Below are 20,684 nucleotides of genomic sequence, written 5' to 3' on the forward strand. Positions count from 1 at the left end.
AGCTTACCTGTGGAGCTGTAGGTTTCCATCGATCAACCTCCTGGCCTGAGCCTGCAGCCTTTTTCAAAGTTTGTAATTCCCCATTGCTTTGTATTGGGTGCCCAACGCTGTGTTGGCTCTCTGCACCCGGCCGCCCCTGTGCCGCTGGAGATGTAAGGTTGGTGCTGTCTTGTGGCCCCGCCTGTGCTTACCTTAGCCCTCAGAGACTGGGTTCCAACACTGTGCTATTTACCTGCAAGTAGTACCACTTTGATCGCCCTCTGATTGCCCTCTTTCTCCATTGGATAACATTGGCATCAGGCACTGAGTTTGAGCTCTGCTCTCGGCTGCCCCAGTGCAGCCGGTGGTGCAGTTTTGTTACTTACCTGAACCTTGCCTGGTATTGATTCTTGATCCAAAAGCTTAATACTGTAAACTGCTTACTTACCTGGAAAAATGCGGTTTGTGTTTCCTCCCATAAAATAACATTGTACTGATTAAAAAATACAGTGTCCACTTTTGATATTGAAAAACAGTGATATTGCAAAACTTATTTTACTGCAACGGAGTATCTTTGGTTCTAGAAAATAAATATACAAAAAGTAATATTTTTACTAACAATTGGTCTCAGATTTAGTCACTGAGTGTGTGTAATCATTTTTTGCCTCTGTGTGTACAACAAATGCTTAACATAGTCCTCTGATAAGCCTAACTGCTCGCCCACACGCTACCACAAATAGAGCTTTTAGTATTATCTACTTTATCCTCTGTAAAGCCTCTGGGGATGCACTGGACTCTCTGCACACTATACCTTACTTTGGTAGAGTACATACAGAGCCAGCTTCACACACATGGCACTCACACGGTTCAGATACCGCTACGGCTGACAGTGCTGGCTATACAAAGGCGGATTAATTTATTGATAAATAGACCACAAACCTCTGGGCCTTAACACTTGGTCTGTGGCGCAACCTGTTTCATGACAATATATATATATATTTTTAAACAAACTTTATTAGTTACCATAAAGCATTTAGTGAATGCAAACATTTCAATGATGCATTTTCCATAATTGTACAGCTACCATGTGCTAGCAGAATGGTTGCGGTGTGTACCTGTGCGCACAGGCACATTAAAAACCACATTATGTTTCATGACAATCTATATGCAAATCTACAACACAGCGTGTGGTTTTTATGTTTTGTGGTCGTTGGCAGGGTTTTTATGTATTGTGTTGGCACTGTGGATATGTGTTGTGACTACATTATGGTGTACGTGACCATTGCTTAGGTCGCAAGTGTTTTATCAACTGTGTTCCTTTTTTACACAATTCATTGTCTGGCGCTGTTAGGCGTGTGTGCTCTGCAACGCAGACTGTTGTCATGTTAAGATGTGCGTGTTTTAAAAAAATATATTTTGACTTTCAAATTCCTTCCTGCTTCGAGGGTGCCTTAAGAACTCTCTTTACTTAATGGCTCTTGCGTGAAAGAGGAGGATGTCTTTCAAACAACAAAGCGGCGTGTTTCCTTTGCATGCGTGTGTGTCACTGGGAGTTCTAGTGACATTGTGTCCTTGGCGCCTTCAGGCCACGCTGCTTGCATTCCGGGTTGTGCACGGAGGGCTGGCTCGCTGACTAGCGTGTCCTTACGCGACTTCTCTGCTGTTCTGCACGCGGCCACGTGAGTCACTCGTCCGGCCTGGGTCTGGCTAGTAGAATGCGGTCTGACTCTTTCCTTGTTTGTTTGCTGGGTAGGGGGCCTTTTTTAAAGTGCGCTTACATGAATTTTTGCGCAATTTCGCGTTCTTTTCTGGGTTTTTTTTGCATTGCCAACGTAAAAAACAATAACATTCTGTCCGACACAGTCTGGATGACTTAAAAGCGCAGGTAGGCCCCTAGAAGACACGATCAATCAAAACCCGACAGTAATGACGGGTAATTTTGGAACGTCATTTAAGGCAAGCATTCCTAAAGATTAGCTGTCGCCTTCTGAGAGTGTTTATTGCTACGAGGTAGACATCCAGCTATGTGGAAGTGTACAGTTAAAAATATAAGTCCCCATGAACGCATAATAATTGGTCAGTAGCCTCGCTACGTGAAATGTCTACTGTGTTAAATTTATTTTTCATTTTGTATGTAGTAATTGAACAACAAAAAACAGTTTTCAAACTTCTAAGATAAAACTATCCCTACGAGATTTTTATTTTATTTTAAAAAGCGTTGAACAGGTTTGCTTTTAAATCACTGAAAAATATCTGCAGAACTTTTCAGATTCACTAGAACCAAATGGAAAATTAGCATACAATTGCTCTATGGTTTTCCTCTAAAGCTTTTCTTTTACCGAAGGATGGTTTTGTTTGTGAAGGTATTTCTGCATGAATGACTAATATTAAAATTCTTTATCGAGAAAGGGATGAACGCGTGTTCCTAGTTTTCTGTTTAATTTTGATAATCAGTAGTTTGGATTCGCATAATTATCAGAGAGACATTTTAAAGCGTTGGCAAGTGGGCGATTCCCTCAGGAAAGTGAACTTTGCGCAAGAAAACACTGTCCACACCTCTTTGAGAGCAAGAAAGGCCACTTTATTTAAGACAGGTGTGTACATCAAACATCTTTCCAACACATTATTTAATAATTAATAAAATCCAAATCTTCCAGCTTGACTAAGCATCCCTACCTAGGAGTAACCCCCCCCCCACCAAGTTAACCTAACCCAAACCAGAAACAACTAACTCTTGAAGAATACCCCCTCATTTCCTTTAACTGACCTTTGAGGATGGACCAACCCGCTCCAGGCTGCCCACCCCCCACTAGAAACCGCCTACAAAAGAACAAGACACCTGCCCTAAAGTGGCAAGGCCAGAAGGCCATAGCAGTACCGAAAAAGACTGCAAAATGGGGAAAAAACCTAGAGAAAAAAGGGGAAGGGTGGGTGGGGCAAAAGAACCTTCCTCCCCAACCTCCCACTAGCGCGTTCCTTTCCCGCCTGCCCTGGACCTCTTATATAACTTTCCTCCTAATCAAGGAGAACACCACCTGTCCTGCGCCCAGTCGTCCTTGCGCGAACAAACCCAGGGAGAGACCGGCTCGCGCACGGCTCTCCCTGGGTCCCTCCTCGCGCAAGAAAACACTGTCCACACCTCTTTGAGAGCAAGAAAGGCCACTTTATTTAAGACAGGTGTGTACATCAAACATCTTTCCAACACATTATTTAATAATTAATAAAATCCAAATCTTCCAGCTTGACTAAGCATCCCTACCTAGGAGTAACCCCCCCCCCACCAAGTTAACCTAACCCAAACCAGAAACAACTAACTCTTGAAGAATACCCCCTCATTTCCTTTAACTGCCCTTTGAGGATGGACCAACCCGCTCCAGGCTGCCCACCCCCCACTAGAAACCGCCACCCAGGAAAACCTTTAGAGTTTTCCTGCCCCACCCAAAGGAAAGGACAAAAAAGGGGGTGGGGGGGGGGGAACACCACAATTGCACATCCAGTGCTGTAGCTATTAAATCACGCAATTCCAAAAGATAAAAGAAAGACCCAATTGCGACAGGTGGACCCCAACCCCGCAAAAGAAATGTTTCTCAGAAATTTGCAAATGAGGGTGAGCCAACTAATAAATGCATAAGTCTGTACAAAACAGTTTCATCGAACAATTCAATATTTTGCCCGCGCCGTTTCCATGGCTGAAGAAGTCCTCGCCCCAGTCCATTGGAAGCATGGCCCAAACGCCGTCCAGATCACCATGGTGCACACCCAGGTTTTTTTTTTATTTTTTTTAAAGACCTAGGAGAAAAACAAATGTTAGGAAAACAAAGACGAGTCATTGTCTTACATACTTTGCACCACATCTCGACCTGCATCTCCCAATTCAGCAAATCTGGGACCAGTCCCACCCCAACCTGTCATCCTCCGTCGCCGCCCCAATCCGAAAGGAATGAGCACCAAATTGAAAAGGATCCCGCCCCAGACCTAACAGCACCTTTCTCAGAACAGTCAACAACTGCGAAACAACAATCCGACTGCCATCAGCGGGACAGAGAATTACCCCCAGTGGAAAAAATGGGGGGACGCCCAGAAAGCCTCCCATTCCCCCACAGGACAACAAGAAATGACAACCGCTCCGCCCCAAGAAAAAACCCACGTACCCTTCCCAACTGAACTGTTTTAGACATTCGCAACCAGAGGCGAACCCTGCCTTGTGCCAGCACCACTCCACCTGTTAATCATACCCGCCCTGTTGAACAAACCCAACAACTCAGAAGCACGGGATGCCCCCAAAAATAACCACACAAAACCCAAACGAAACTTCCGGCACTCAAAAGCGTCAGAACAGCAGACAGCCAACTGGGCTAACAGCAGTTGAAGCAAATCAAAATTCACCGGCTGCCGCAGCCTCCGGGCACCGGCCTGCAAACTACCCAAACCTTTCAAAACCTGCATGACCAGCACCCCCCCCAGCAGGATCCCTCCCCCACCGAAGCTGCCCATAAAAAAGGGTGTCCCTGCCAGCTTACTCAAAATTGCCGTGAGGGAGAGGCCTCCGTCCACCAATGCAAAACAAAATGCAACAAAAACGCTCCTCAGACAAAAAACCCACCGATGCCAGACCGAAAAATTGTTCTCACCGAACTGCAATGATTCCCCCCAATCCTGGAAATAGCTCCGACGGGTGGTGTCAGCCCTGAATGCTCAACCAACTGTAAAACTCTCAATCCCCCAAGGCCCATACGTACTGCGGGATCGTTAACGGGTCTAGATCTGCCCCAGGAGCCAAACGTCGGAACTCCAACCACTTAGAGCGAGATAAAGCATCAGAAATGCAATGAGTGACCCCTTGAACATATCGAGTAGTGAATACAATATCCAGCTGCGAATACCACAACATGAAAGCACGCGACAGTGTCAACACACACAAAAAACCCGTGCACTCTGCCTGTTAGCAAGGTCAACCATCGCCATATTGTCCACGCGGAACAACACAGATCGGGTCCGGAACTCTTCCCCCCAGCTGTACAGAGCCGCCAGCAAAAGGAACAGTCCTAAAAAAGCCATGCTGCGCCCCTGCCCCCGCCAATGAACAGGCCAGCCAGCCTCGCACCAACGCCCGTCCCAAAAGATGCCGAAGCCGTGGGCTCCAGAATCGTCCGTGAAGAGCGACACCTGTCAGATAATGTCCTCGTCCGCAAAAACAAGGACACGCCGTTGAAAGCCTGCAAAAATGTGCAACCCGATACCCAAAGCTGCACGGACAGGTGCGGTAAGGCGCACGGAGCTCCAATTGCGTTCGCCCAACACCAACCCGATGAAAGCAGAGATTTCACGCACCGTGCCAGCAGGCAGCCTCGCAACCACAACCGTGGTATCGATTGCAATTCCCAAAAAAGGTCAACATGGTACATGTGCATGTGGTCTCATCGGGCCCAAACGGGGCACCCAGCTCCATGGTCATAGCCTGAAAAATCGCAAGGGCCAACCGACACCGCCCAGACCGTGCATCAATGAAAAGGAAAGCATCCAAACAATGACATACCAAAACATGGCCACTGATGAAAGTGAAAGCGCTATTGCAGAAAAAATACTGAAAGTCCCGAAGAGGGCACAGGACACCGAACAGCCCATCGGCAAAACCCTGTCAACATAGAAAACGTCCCCAAAGTGCATACCCAAGAGACCAAAAAATCCCACGGATGAATGGGCGGAAGGCGAAAACCAAGCGAATGTCACTGTCCGTCAGCAGCGCACCAGGGCCCACAGTGCAAACCAGCCTCAGGGCGTCAGCAACCGAAGCATAGGACACGCTATAAACTGCCTGGTCGATGAAATCATTGATAGAGGACCCTCCGGCCAGGACAAATGGTGTAGGAGCCGGAAATCCCCAGCCGCCTTTTTGGTGACAACACCCGGAGGGGAAAAAATATCAGATCCGGGAAAGGACAGCTAAGAAAAAGGACCAGCGATCCCACCCGCAGCAAGCTCAGACTCCAACATCCTCTGCACAACCTGGGGGCACTCTGCGGCGGACTTCTGATTATCAGACCACCGACCCAACCGAGGACCCTGGTACCCAATCCGGAAACCTACCCGGAAACCCCCAGGATAAAGTCTTGGCCACCTCCAAATCGGGGTATTCCTAGCCGTAGGAAACAAAATGCGAAGGCTGTCCTCTGCCCCCTGTACCCCTCCCTTGGTCCAATTGTCAATAGACTTCGGAACTCGCGGCCGCCAAGCCAATTCAAAATCTTCCTTAAACCCTGCCGTTGCCTGCCCAACACAATGCAGGAGCTCGAACACATCCACAAACTCACCATCCCAGATCCTGGATTCAGTTTTCTCCGATAAATGAGACCCCAAAGGCATCCCAGCACCAGAATAAGGCAATTCGCTTAGGAAGGATACTATCCCCCGCCACCTGCTTCGTAGGTGCCGCTGAGTCCCCTGTCCGCACAAGCCACTGGCGGAAACATCCCCTGCAACATTAGCATGCACCTCCGACTGCCGCACCAGCAGCGGTGCTCGAGCGACTCGCTCCTCAATCACCCCATCCCAGTACCAATAGATCTGTCACGCTGAGCAGGGAGACTCTCCCCTTGTTGCCAATCGCTTAGGAAGGATACTATCCTCCGCCATTCCAGACTCTAAATTTAGTGTTCTCACACAAATGAGACCCAAAGGCATCCCACTCCAGAATAAGGCACTGTCTTGGGAAGGATACTATCCTCCGCAACCTGCTCCATATGTGTCGCTGACAGGAGCATTCACCTCCGCATGCCGCACCAGCAGCGGTGCTCGAGCGACTCGCTCCCCAATCACCCCATCACCAGGGCAATCTTTTTGGCAGGATACTATCCTCCGTAACAGGTTTTGGCACAGCCACCCCATCCCCAACTGTAGAAACTTCCCCCGTAGGTTGCATAGTAGAAACATTCAAACCCACCGGCCGCTCAAGCCTCGGTGCCAGAGCGACTCGCTCACCAAGAACCCCATCACCTGTACCAATTGATCTTGTACTCTTAACAGGGAGACTCTCCCTTGGTTTCCACACGGCCCACCATCCATCCTTACCTCTTGGCAACGACGCCGACTGCTGCTGAAAATCAACATGATCCCCTTTAGAAGGTCTATTCCTCACTGCCTCACGTACCGCTGCATGGTCCGCACGTGACTCCTGCAACATACGAGAAACAGGGGGTTGCCCCAGCCCACCCCACTGGGCCCGTGCTGCCAAAAGCCCAGCATCTTTATCCCTCAATTCCCCTTCTTCCAAATCATCATCTTGTAAATCCAAATATAAAGCTTCTCCAGAAAATGCAACTTGCGCACTGCCACTTGGCAGCGCCCCATCAAGAAAAAGAAAACTGCGTACTACCACTATGCAGAGCCCCTTCACCATGCCCCCATCGAAACATTGCCATGTAATGCCATCATAGCGCACTGCGCACATCGCTGCAGAAGAGTAATCCGCTCCAGATAACTCTCCCGTACCCCCCCCCCCCACATGAGACAGCCGTATGGTCAGTCCGCAAGCCTCTCACCAGCCACCAGCCGACCAGCTGGAGCCGAAACCGGGAAAACGAGGGCCGCTCGAGCCAGACTGCGAGGAAACAGCGAGAGTGACACCCCACTGGAGCCAAGGGAAACGCCCACAGACAACCCACCAGGACAAGGCACAACCCATGGGCCACCGCTCAAACCGCCCGCCAGACCACCCTGCAAGGCACTGGGCCCCCACGCAATGCTTGGGAAAAACAACCAGGCTGGATGGCGCAAGAACCCCCCCCCCCCAGAGCCCGCCCCACCCCAGACCAGCACAGGTGTTCCGCCGGAAACCAGAACAAGGCCCAGCAAGCCCCATAACCGGAGCCCGGGGGCCGGGGGAATGGACAGCGCGGACAGGCCACGGGGGAGAAAACCAGCTCCAGGGAAGCACCCCCCGCCAGGACCCCACCCAGACCGGACAGGGAGACAGACCCGAAAGCAGCCTACCCCCCCTGCAGCAGTGGACAAAGGAGGGAGGGGAGGGGGGAGCCGGGGGGGGGGCAGGGGACATGAGGGAACACTGCCCCTCCAACAAAAGTACGAAGAAGCACCTGGGGACACAACCAGCAGGGCGCAGGGCGCCTGCCCTCTACCTGAGCAAAACCAGAAACATGGGTGAGGCACAACAAGTCGGGGCTCCTCCCCCGCGGAGCCCCGTCACACACGGAGGACTGCCCAGCTTGAAAGAGGCGGAAAAAACTCCCGACCCCTGCACAATGCCCCCTACAGACCGACCCCGCCTCCCGCCGGGCGCCCCTCGCAAGCCGGCAGCCCCAGTGTGGGCCAAACATACCTGCAGGTGGGCGCCCGGCACTTCAGGGGAGGGTGCCACGGCACCATGGAAACCCGCAGCCACCACCGGGGGAACAGCCGGCAGGGCCGCAGCTCCGTCCTCGTCATCCTCCGGCCGCTGAGAAAGACACGCCGTGGCCGCCTGTGCCACGCCTACGGCCGCCCTGCGATGGGGCGGGCCAAACCCAAACACGCCGCTCCAGGAACTCCATAACAAAGGAAAGCCTCTCTCCCCGCCTCTCAAATGATTTGCACAGCCCGCCGCAAAATCGTTCATGGCCCCCAGAATACAGGTACAGGGCAAAAGAACCTTCCTCCCCAACCTCCCACTAGCGCGTTCCTTTCCCGCCTGCCCTGGACCTCTTATATAACTTTCCTCCTAATCAAGGAGAACACCACCTGTCCTGCGCCCAGTCGTCCTTGCGCGAACAAACCCAGGGAGAGACCGGCTCGCGCACGGCTCTCCCTGGGTCCCTCCTTCTTTCTTTCTCACTGCTGTCTTTTTCTGATTCTCTCACCTCCATCCTCCTAGCAGCCGGCTTCTACCTCTGACTCTGTATCTCTTTACCCAGTTTACCCAGTCTCACCCTAACCATTAATAAAACCCCTGGAAAGACATATTTTTACTGGTTTTGTGTGCAGATATGAATTAGCAGGAAATGGGTAATACAATTCAAAGTAAGTTCCGAACAGGGGCCCAAAAATATTTCTTGCCCAGGACCCCAAACATTCTACATGACAAGTGTGACTCACATTGGAGAAAAGCCTCAAATTGGAGACAGAATGAATGTGTATCCAGGGATCTATTGTGCACAAATTGTCAATGAGTGATTTTATTTTTAATACACACCAAGAAGCTAATATGATAACATTCTGACAAAACCAATGTTGAGTATACTTGAGTTTGAAGTATATACCTCATTAAAAAATGTTGATGATTCAAGAAAAAAACAATAAAATAAGTTTCCTATAGGATGCTTTGGGAAATTGTGTCCTAGAATAGTCCAGGGATCCCCTTACAATGTTACAGTGTCTACATTCTGGTAGCCTAGATGTTATATACCAACTACATTGCTCACTGAGGTAAAGTTCTCAAGTGACACCTGTAAAGACATGAAAGTCTCGAGCCCAGGAAGACAGTCCCGCCTTTCTGCCCTTTCGAAGTCCGTAAACTGAGTACCCCTAAATTTGGTAAAAGAAACATCTCTTATTTACATCAATTAGAACCGGTAGAACGTATAAAAATAGCTACTCACATAAAATTGATGGGCCCGATTCACAGAACTAACTTAAGACAAAATCCTAAACTTACTACCATTTGGTATTCACAAAAGGCACTAACTCATTTTGGTATTCACAGAAGGCACTTACTCATCGCAAGTGCCATCTGTGAATACCAAAATGAGTAAGTGCCTTCTGTGAATACCAAATGGTAGTAAGTTTAGGATTTTGTCTTAAGTTAGTTATGTGAATCGGGCCCTGAGTTATTGGGAAAAATGCACTTGTAGTTCAGCATATTCGGTTAAGTGCCAGTCTTTCAGCCAATAAGTTCCAGGAGTGAGGGTCATGGACATGTGATACTCACTCCCAATAGGGGAAAGGCTGGACTTTGAGGTCTCTTTATCAGAAAAGAGGAAGTGGACCATGTGTCCTTATCTAGGCCATAGGAGGAACAGGGCCTCTTTGACATATTTAATCATCATATCGTTGTTTATACTCATTTTGTGGGACATTTACTCGGAGATACAATTTATCATAACCTTGTAAACAAAGGCTGGCCTCACGCTGTTGGATTTTACTCACACTTATTTTAATCATTTATTTTATTTCCAAAATATATACAGTCTTTCACAAGTGAAAATGCTAATAAATTAAATAGAATCTAAATAAAGTAAAATGAAACTAAATAAAGTGAATAGGCTAACATGTCAGAGGTAATCCAAAGGAATGCCAAGAGCTCTATAGTTAATGGTAGTAACCCAATTCAGAAGGGAGCAATCATTTATTAAGAGTCAATCCACCGCTGACTAACAATTAGAGCGTTTTTGTTGCAATAGACAAGACAATGGGCAGATTATATGGTCACCCACTTATTTGAGAACAATAGACTGGCTGCAATTTTATTCACAGGAGAGAGATGGTCCAGGCACCCAAGGAATTGAATGTGGGCAGCACCTGTCTTGACCAGGCTGGATCCAGAGCTATGGTTGCAGTCCTACTTTTTGCCATGTGGGAGAGACATCTTGGTAAATCTCCAGGAGCTGTGTGCCTGTGTCCACGCAAGCAGTCCATATCTTTGCCTAAGAAAGAAAATAAACTGCTTATGTCTAATTTCTGTGGTACCTACACACAGCTTCTTCCTCGCTTAATACTTCTCTGTCTATGAGGGTCATGCTTTGGCAGAGCTATAGTCCTGCGGTGAGGAATTCAACAGTTTTCATTGTATCTTCAGGCTGCAATGAAATATTGATGCGGGGATACCTTTTGGTAAGTCGCCCAACTTTTTGTTGCAGGTAAACCCCATACAATGTTGCATTCTGTAATTTTCTGTACTTTTGGTGAGGTGTTCCTCCATAGAGCAGATTGGCTTCTGTCTTTAGATGTGCTTTGGTGGTTTTCCACTATTCACTGTACCCATAAGAACATGTTCCCTCTTTATGCTGTGCTTTTTCCTACTAAATTAGGTAACCAGAAGCTCTGTCACATGGACATACACCAATACCTTACGTGATCATTGAAGATGAACTTTTACAACCCAGAGAAAACACCAAACTACAAACCTAAGTAACAGAAAGCTCCCTCAGAAAAAACATGAAACCATCGAGGCAAGTGGACCCTGGAAATGTGACTGACTTCACATTCAATACAACCTTTAAGTATGTGCTTGTTTTAACCCACAATCAAAAATACTCTGGGGCATATTATCAAGGCAGGCGATAAAATTATCGCCGCTTTAGAAAACAGCGATAATGGGCTTGATAATATGCTCTATGAAATTCCAATTGAAGCCCATGTTAGATGTCCTTCATATTTAACATGGGCTTCAATTGGAATTCCATAGAGCATATTATCAAGCCCATTATCGCCATTTTAGCGGCAGTTTTCTGCCGCTAAAGCGGCGATAATTTTATCGCCTGTCTTTATAATATGCCCCTCTGTTGCTCTAGAGTAACACCACATTCAAATTCCAAGCTCCCAGAAGCCTCACTGGATTGAACCATACCCTGTTGAAGCGTTATCCCAACAGTGGGCAACGTCACCTAGCTGCACTCAGAAATACTTTTCAATAAAATTAATCCAATTCAAAAAAAGATTCAAATATGCTTCTTTGCTTTTGTTTTTGTTTTATTGTTATATTTAATTCTTCATCATTAAGATTATTTTCGTCATAATCATTTCCTTGTATGCCCAATGCATTTCGGAACTTGCCCTTCCTCAGGGGGCTTTATACATGTTTTAATTTCAATCTGCTCATGTGGTCCCGGTGGGTTCACAAAGGTAGATATCGACATGTACACTAATACACACATGTGGTGGTGGTGGATGTGGTGGTGGTGGTGGATGTGGTGGTGGTGGATGTGGTGGAGGTGGATGTGGTGGTGGTAGATGTGGATGTGGTGGTGGTGGATGTGGTGGTGGTGGATGTGGTGGTGGATGTGGTGGATGTGGTGGTGGATGTGGTAGTGGATGTGGTAGTGGTGATGGATGTGGTGGTGGTGGATGTGGCGGTGTATGTGGTGGTGGTGGATGTGGTGGATGTTGTGGAGGTGGTGGAGGTGGTGGATGTTGTGGTGGATGTGGTGGTGGTAGATGTGGATGTGGTGTTGGATGTGGTGGTCGTAGATGTGGATGTGGTGGTGGTGGATGTGGTGGTGGATGTGGTGGATGTGGCGGTGGATGTGGTGGTGGATGTGGTGATGGTGGATGTGGTGGTGGTGGATGTGGTGGTGGATGTGGTGGGGGTGGATGAGGTGGGGGATGGGGGGGGGGGGTAACGTGGACGCGGTCCGTCCCCAGGTGCGGCCTGGGAGCCTGGGGCAGGCCGATTCAGACTGCAGAATCCCAAGTTCTTCAAAACACATTTTTAACTGCAGTTAAAACCCGTTCCATTTCATAGTCCATGAGGATAATGACACACCGAAGTCGAACATCTAACCTTGGGAGTAGGAGATAGCCGCTCTACCCCATGGCAAACGAAACTCCTTATGTTTTCACCCAACTCTCGCCCTGCTGCAAACATTACACTTTCCCTGTCGGGGATGGGCCCTGCGTCGCATGCTTAGTGCGATTCACGCTGGCCCGACGACCGCCCCGAGATACCCCCACTGTGCTGGACCGATGCCGAAGGGGCCAGCTGACCAAGTGGGCCCAGGGGACCGAAAGGATATGCTTGCTTAGCTGATGACCCCCTGACGGGGTCCGAAGTAGGGGGCCAGGCAGTGTTAAAATGGCCCCCGAGGCCCGCGGCCAGATGCGGCGCCTCCGGGCAGAGAAGCCATAAGGGCGAGGGCAGGGGACTGCACTGGCAACCGGCTGGCTATTCAGCGTGCGTCCACCCCCATTGGCCCCCGCAATAATTGAAAATTTTCCCGATTAAGCTCTTCAACCAGTGCTGAGCATCGCCGCCCCGTACCTGGTGGTGACTCCCTAGGCAAGGTTGATCTCCCCTGCACCCGGAGGTGTGAAAGCCACGGACCCACGCCCCCTCTAGCCCCCCAACTCTAACACCATGATAATAACATAATAACATGTGGCACCCAGGGGCCATGCATTGCTCGCTGTGGTGTGGGGGGGCATCGGGCGAGAGCGGAGTGGTGCACAGCATGCCCCTAACAACGGCGTCTGCCAAGCCGTATCTGTCCCATCAGCCAGGGAAAGCAACCACGGCATAACATGCACCATCTGTTCTTCGGCATGCTGCCCGCAAACCGGTCAGGCTGGGCCCGACCCCCAACCTCACGCCATTGCTGCGTCTTGGGGGACGGGGGTTGCTTTGCTGAGGGGGATGGAGCGCCTCGGCGACCCGCTCGTCATCCCCTATGAGGGCGGCGGGTAATAATTCATGCCATCTATGCTCGGGCCGCCCGGGCAAGCCTCCCCTCGACCGTGGGCAAAACCACCTAAAGCAGCAACCACCCGTGATGTGACGCCTGATGGGGGGGCTACATACCATCTCTGTGCTCCTCGGTGCACAGCCCCCACATGGGATAAATTTCTCGGCACACCACGTGCACCAAATCTCCACCGCAGGAAATGGGGCTTGACACCACGACCCCGATCATGAGTTGATGCCTACACCCAGCTACTCAACACAACAAAGCAGTCCGAGTAGTGCCAGCGGACACAGGCATAAACCGCAGGGATTCCACACGACCCATGCCCGGCCACCTTCCCCGCCCAGCCTGCTGTACCCGGGATCTGCCACGACTCGAGACAACCCGTACGGTTGATCACTTCGCCCCACCATACCTCCTGCTGCCCCGCGGCCCGTTTCGTACCTCACAGGCGGGTACCTAGAGGGGCTGGGGAGAGGGCAGGGGGTGTTGGGAGCTCACACGCCTGAGCTAGGACTAATTGCTCTCCCCAGGATCAACCCGCTCCAGGCCAAAGACGGTGCTGCTCCCACGCGCCTGTGTATGTGAGCAAAGCAGCGAGGCTACAGTCACAACTTCTGAGACAGGGGACACAAGGAGAGGAGGTGCGGGCTGGCCCCTCGCCGTGTACATCCGGCCAAGCCATTGGGTACAAATCAGGGACTTCAAACGCCCGCCACCGCGATCATTCCCACATCCAGGGCCACCCTCGCTCCCCCGCCCCAGGCCTGCTAATTACGTCGCACCCATGCGGCCCATGTGCCTGCATGGGTGCCAGGGTGACCTGTGTGCGAGAGTCAGGCATGCCCTAGATTTCCGAGGTGTGGGGGGTCGTGCTGGCGGGCCCTGGACTCCTGGGCTGACTCAACGCATTCTCTTATAACCCGCTGACGCTGCCTGCACCCAGAATGTATAACGGAACATGAGGACATCGTAAAATGCTACAGTCCCTTAACATAAAAATTATCTACATCGTAGCAGGACATGTGCAGAGGATCCTATAGATCAAATCCCTACATCTAGCCCCGCGCCGTGAAGCGGAGGGAGCGAGACATTCTTGGGGGAGCTCCTCAATTCCCCACTCGGGTCTTGGCGCTAAAGGCATAATAAGGTTAATCCCAAACTCGATGGTTTTACTCTATTACGACCTCTCGCCGCACTATCGGCCACGTGAGACCCGGCTGTAAGGGGGGATGCGCCTGTTACGCTCTGGGCCCCGGTACTGAAACCCCACGACCCAAGACCAGGAGCCCGGAAACAAGGGGAGAGATGAAGCCAAAACAGGAAGCGCCTGACGGTAAGTGTCCTTCTTACCGAGGTTTTGCAAGTACTGATCAAACTGTAAGCACCGTCCTTTTCGGATTGAGGGGAGTGTTTTTCTTTTTCCCCTCTTCTCCATTAGCTGGAGGAGAGGAGAGAAAGAAACGAAAAAACACACCCCTCAATCCGAAAAAGACGGGGCTTAAATTGACAAACAAACCTCTTCTCCAATGGCTGTCTGCCGTTTAGGAAGCCAGCCAATGGAGAAGAGGGGCAGGTTTAAGCCTCACTACTAGAAAACATAAAATCTCGCCAGCGAGACTACGCAAGCGCAGCGTACGCTAGCCGAGACCTAAACATTGGGCCTCATTTTGCTGTAGGGCAGTGCCGCAAGCCTTCCTGCTGCACTGCACTGCGGAAAAGGAAAGGGCAAGCAATGAGCTGTATCTCTCAGATACGGTACATTTCTGTCCTCTTTCCCTGCGCTGGTGCTTAGTTGACTGCTATGTGCCTCCGCATCCATAACAGCTAAGGTTTAATATTGCTTATGTATGACATTTTCAAAATTTCAGTGTAATTGTGAGTGACATTCAACGACTAAGAGTCACACTTTCTCGCAAACAGTATGATGTCACCCACACTTAAAAGCAGCATAGCACAGCCCACACCTAGGTCAGACACCTGTAGCTGGGCAGGGTGGCAAGGAAACAATACATTAAACAGAGATTCCCTGCCTGAGCCAGCCTGTGCCTCCATGACTGGCAACCAATAAAATTATTGGCATTATCAGATCATGATCAATTGACAGAGACTGTCCAGGATCTCTGCCACTTGAGACCTGAGGCCGACTACAGGATGTGAGCCGGGTTCCAGTGGGGATCTTCTCCCTATTCAGTTCTCCAATTAGGACCCTCTTTTACTGCAGTTTAGACTGACCCTGTTTTTGGCATGTATTTAGATGCTTCATTTTGCGGCTGGACATCCACATCTGTTTGATACTATAGTTTGAGAATGGGGTGATTTTTCACATTAATTAGGCAGGTGAGTGGTTTTGTGTTTTGGTCTTCAAATCTCTGAAGTTCATTTGGCTTGTATATGAGTTTCTGTGATGGCAGGATATTTCCATGTCATACTATATTGAGATTCCTATACCTCCCGGTACACACTAGCACCATCTTGTGGTCTTTGAAAAAGGAGCTCAGCTTTTATGCGTCAGTCCCAGCAAAGCGAGAAACTGGAACTACACAGTTTTATCGCACTTCAGGACACAGTTCTTTTGCATGACAATCTCAGACATTGCGGTAATGAGGGAAAATTACCGGAAATGCGTTATTCTAACACAAGGCACTTGGCAGGGCTGCCCATCGTAGTATGAGGCAACGCAGTGACTTGAACTCCACATCTACAAGGCCACGAAAAGCCACGCAGGGTGACTTTACATAGATTTGTAAATATGGCTACACCCTGTGTGCTACTGGAACGTCACACGTCACAGAAAGTGAGTGACTTTCCAGCGCCGCACAGGGCTTGTAAATGAGCCCCATTGTTTTTAAAAAAAATTTTTTTTTTTAAGAACCTTTATTTCCATTAGCATGAAATTACAAACACGGGCCTACAACCAGTGTGGCCGGCCGCTATTTAAATCGAGCAGAAATTGAGTAAGAAGTATCACATCAATCCGGTGACGAAAAACAAAGTCACATCCAGGATACAGTGGAGAATCAAGATAATACGTGATACAAAGGATTAGAAAAGGTTCATTTTAAATAACCAAAAATGAAATCAAAAAATCGACATCCATTGTCATTCCCGCTCCCAACAAAGTCAGTTAATATTACTTCGACGATGAACATAGATTGAATGGGAAAGGAGAAAAGTACCAAAGACAGGATAAATGCAATAATAACGTACCAAGCACGGCATGCGAGCCCCACCCCTAAAAGGGAGTGTACTATGGGAGACATGAAGACAACGACATCGAAAAAGGAAAAGGCAAAGGGCCATAGAAACAAAAAAGGAAGCAGAAGACAAACCCATCCCCCAACCACCCACCCTGCACCCCTGCAAAAGGGTACGGCCTACCCCCTCAGCAGCGTGCCTGTCGTCCTAAATAAGAGACCCGAAATATAGAAAAGAAAAGAGAAAAAGAAGAAAAAATATGAGGAGAAGGGCCGGCGATTCGGTTGCCCAGTCCCTCCCACCCCCGCATACTAAAATCGTATAAACAGAAGCCATAGAAAGGTACAAATATCAGCAAGCACAGAAAAGGCAATCAATTACAGCCCCACTAAACGTGCCCTTGAATCACCATTAACCAGCAAGAAGTCCCTCCAAGTCCCAAGCGAGGTCACCCCTGGCCACGTCTGTCAATAGTAGCAATGTTAAACAGCCTTGCAGTCGGGAGACAATTCGATACAAAAGGGTCAATCGTTCCAGGCAGACCAGGTAGCGCCACCGCCCAACATCGTCCTAGCCACCGAGAAACAACTGACGGTGCATGGTGGAGGCCGGAATGCAACAACACCCAGACCACCAACAGTTCCAAGTCCAAAAACAGGTCCGCCAAGCACGGAAAAGAAAGCACAGGATGAGGGAAGCACCGCAACACAGTCCGGGCCTCATGTACCGTGGATCGATGGAGCTTCTCCACTTGCTGGTCAGAAAAAGGCCCCGATGAGACAACCACTTGCGGAACAGGTGTGACGACAATAAGCTCAGGGACCAAATCTATTCGCGCCTTCAAGACTGTAGACTCATCCGGGGAACACGACACTGCGGCAGAAGGAGACGCATCGGCACCGACTCGGGGGCAAACCACTACGCTACAAAATGGCGGATCAGCAATGGCGGCGATCCTTCCTTCCAAGTCCCGGGATCTCCGTAGCAGAGCAGTCCGCAGGGTCATCAGTGCAGCCAGTACATGGCTACGCGTAAGCGTTTCACCATGTAGCCGAACTCCGGGGGTATCAAGTTCAGCGGCTTCTCCGTCCCCGGGAGGGGTGCACTCCAAGGCGCCATCCGCCATTTCAGCCATCTCGTTCTCCGTCACTGCCCCTCCACCTCCGAGTCCCGTCCGACCACCAGGTTCAACAGGTCCCACGGCTGGTACTCGACAGTCGGCACTTGGTGCAGAAAGGAGAGTCAACAAAAGGCCGGGTGCGCTCCCCGCAGCTCGCCGGGAACAAACCGCCGGTTCCCGGACGGGACTATTAACATGGCCAGGCGTCACACCCAAGGGGAACCGGGCGACACGGCCTCTCTCCGGCTCGGCGATATCTCGGGTTCACGGGGCAACCCACTATTGGGAGTGGGTTGGTACCAACTCTCCCGGCTCGCGGCTCTCAGGCTCCCACTGACCGGCTTCTCATCCCGACCAGGGCCGCCAACACTACGAACACTGCCGGGCAACCTCTGCACTCGAGGCCCCGGCGTCAGCGCCACGAAGGCTGGCAAGCAGACGGGGACAGTTCTTCGGATCTACTGCACGGTGGAGCCCCAGAAACAGATGGTAAGTGATCGCTTCCCTTCAACAACTTAGATCAGCAAGCCTCGCTCAGGATTATCGTCAGGATAGACGTGCGGGGAGGAAGGGCCCTCAGAGCCAAGCGTTTATGCGACTGTTTCCGATCGCCATCTTGGCTCCTCCCCGAGCCCCATTGTTTATTGCTTGGTGTGCGTCTGCGTTTCAAGTCAGGCTGTCGATCTTACCCCAGCTTTTTGGCACTAGATCAGTTTAGTTTAGCGTATAAACTTTTCTGCAAGGCGCAAGCAACAGAACGCAATGCCAGCTCATTAATGCTGCAGGATGCATCATTTTACTTTTTTTTACATTTTAAAATGTTTAATCATATACTTTTTATATGAAAGTTACTGATTTTCTGTGTGTTTGAAAAGCGATGATTAAGAGCTCACTGCTCTCTACTTTGTGTGACGAATGGGAAGCTTCCAGATGACGTCATATCAAGATTGCCACCAAAGCATCTGTGTTCCCCTCTTAGAGCTCTGCAAATAGTTTTCACTCTGCCTCCCACACACCCTTTCCAAAGGCAAATCCAACATCATGCAGTCATCGTCTTAACAAGAAGGCTGCAATGATTGGAATACACTTTAATTCAGAGCTCATTAATTAATGTTGGAGCTACTAACTGTTACATTTGTCTGTACTTTGTTTTTTCCCTCCCCACTTCTCTTCACTCGAGGTCAGGTCGCATCAGTAGTTCTGTCCTAGTTTGCACCATGCAGCACAACAGCCAGGTTTCCTGGTTTCATGCATAATTTCCTGCTCCAGTCCAGGGTTTTTCCCTTTGAATTCTGGGACTTGTAGTTCTGTTGCATAATGTAGTAAACAATACTGGGAAACCCAGACTTCAAACAGAACACCTGGACTGCAGCACTACATCATGCGTGAAACTGGGAAACTTGTCAGGGCTGATGCAGATCCACCAACCTTCATGACTTCCCAACAGAGATCTTGTGCTCCATTGTACCGTGCCTGCAATATGCTCTTGTACTTTCATGTGGCCAACATTGGGATTTTATGGTTGTATTGTGTTTAAATATCTAAAGATCCTCTACACGTCTGGACTAAGTTACTACATATTGTAGCAGAGGTTCAGGGCTATCTTTACCGCTGGTGGTGCCTAGTGCAACAGTGTTTTTTGGAAACCTGCACCCCATGACCTCCTTCTGCACGGGTTCTTTCACTACCACCCTCCAACAGTGCCCCTCATCTGTCCCACATTCATTTCATTTGTTTTATAGCCCTACTCATACCAGTCTAGAGTGTCAGAGCTCTTTACATCACATACACATTATGCAGAGACAAGGAATCATACGTGTGTAAATCAGTCCATAGTAAATGCTACATAAGACAATGAGGATAACAAGGTGTTTCTAACCTATACCATGCTGTTTGCATGCAGCTCTTTGATGTCGGTTCATAGGTCACTGTTATATATTAGGAGTGTAAACAAAGGGATCTCTGTTACAAAAGCTGTAACCAACTGAGGTATCCACATAAAATACAGTTCTGTGATCTGCAGGGTGCACGGTATTTGCAGCAAGCATATAAACTACTTTATGATGAGGCAACATTGCCACTAGACAAAACTCATCTCTCTCCAGCAGTAACATTAAAAGCCAGAGTTATCTTCGTATTTTTGTTGTTGACTGAAAACTGTTGGACACACAAGGAACTCTGCAGCAGGCACTTTCAAACACATAAGTTATTTCTTCACACAGCACCCCCCTAAAGTCAGCGCCTGGTGTGGTTGCACCAGTCACACCGCTCTAAAGCCAGCCCTGCAGTGGTGTGGTGTGTTGTGTCATTTTGGTGATCAAGGCTGTATTACTGTGTTTAGTTGTTGCTTTGTGTTGTTATATGTGCTGAACTGGATTACTCGTGTTATTGTATTATATTACGCTACTGAGACGGGTTATGTACTTTATTATTGTGTTGTGTTGTTCCTCGACAGCTGTCCATCTGCTTAATAATGCATAGATACTTTTGTCTCACGGTACTATTGCCTGAAACCTACTTTCATGATATGGTAGTAGAACGTGAGTAAAGGGCTATTGCAGATTAATTCATTAGTAACAGAACGATAGCTTTGTAGCATACTGAGCTATCATCTTTTCTGCGTCCAATCAAGAGTAGCTCACCCTGGCCAGATTTTTTTTTTTGCACTCTCGGACTTGTAGGCTTGAGTATTCCATTGTAAAACCAGGGGCCCGATTCACAGAACTAACTTAAGACAAAATCCTAAACTTACTACTTTTGGTATTCACAGAAGATAGGATTTTGTCTTAAGACAGACTTAAGACAGACTTAAGTTAGGATTCTGTCTTAAGTCTGTCTTAAGTCTGTCTTAAGATAAACTTAAGACAAAATCCTAACTTCTGTGAATACCAAAAGTAGTACGTTTAGGATTTTGTCTTAAGTTAGTTCTGTGAATCGGGCCCTAGGACTATAAGTCCCAAAATGAAAACCACAATATCCCAGGCTGGATGCGTTATTTA

The 20,684-nt window shown here is 49.0% G+C and overlaps 1 protein-coding gene across 10 annotated transcripts in view; it reads left to right on the top strand.

Moving 5' to 3' along the window:
- Nucleotides 1-20,684, top strand: part of LOC144821482 (uncharacterized) — a 494,538-nt gene that overhangs the window by 262,334 nt on the left and 211,520 nt on the right. For 2 of the 10 annotated variants that reach the window (XR_013608364.1, XR_013608357.1), the window contains one exon: nucleotides 10,998-11,189. The exons of the other annotated variants lie outside the window; for them this stretch is intronic. The gene's annotated coding sequence lies outside the window, so the exon portion shown is untranslated. The remainder of the gene's footprint in view (nucleotides 1-10,997; nucleotides 11,190-20,684) is intronic. 10 annotated transcript variants of the gene reach the window in all.

The sequence above is a fragment of the Lissotriton helveticus genome, chromosome 2_2, assembly GCF_964261635.1.
Source record: "Lissotriton helveticus chromosome 2_2, aLisHel1.1, whole genome shotgun sequence".
NCBI classification, from domain to species: Eukaryota; Metazoa; Chordata; class Amphibia; order Caudata; family Salamandridae; genus Lissotriton; species Lissotriton helveticus.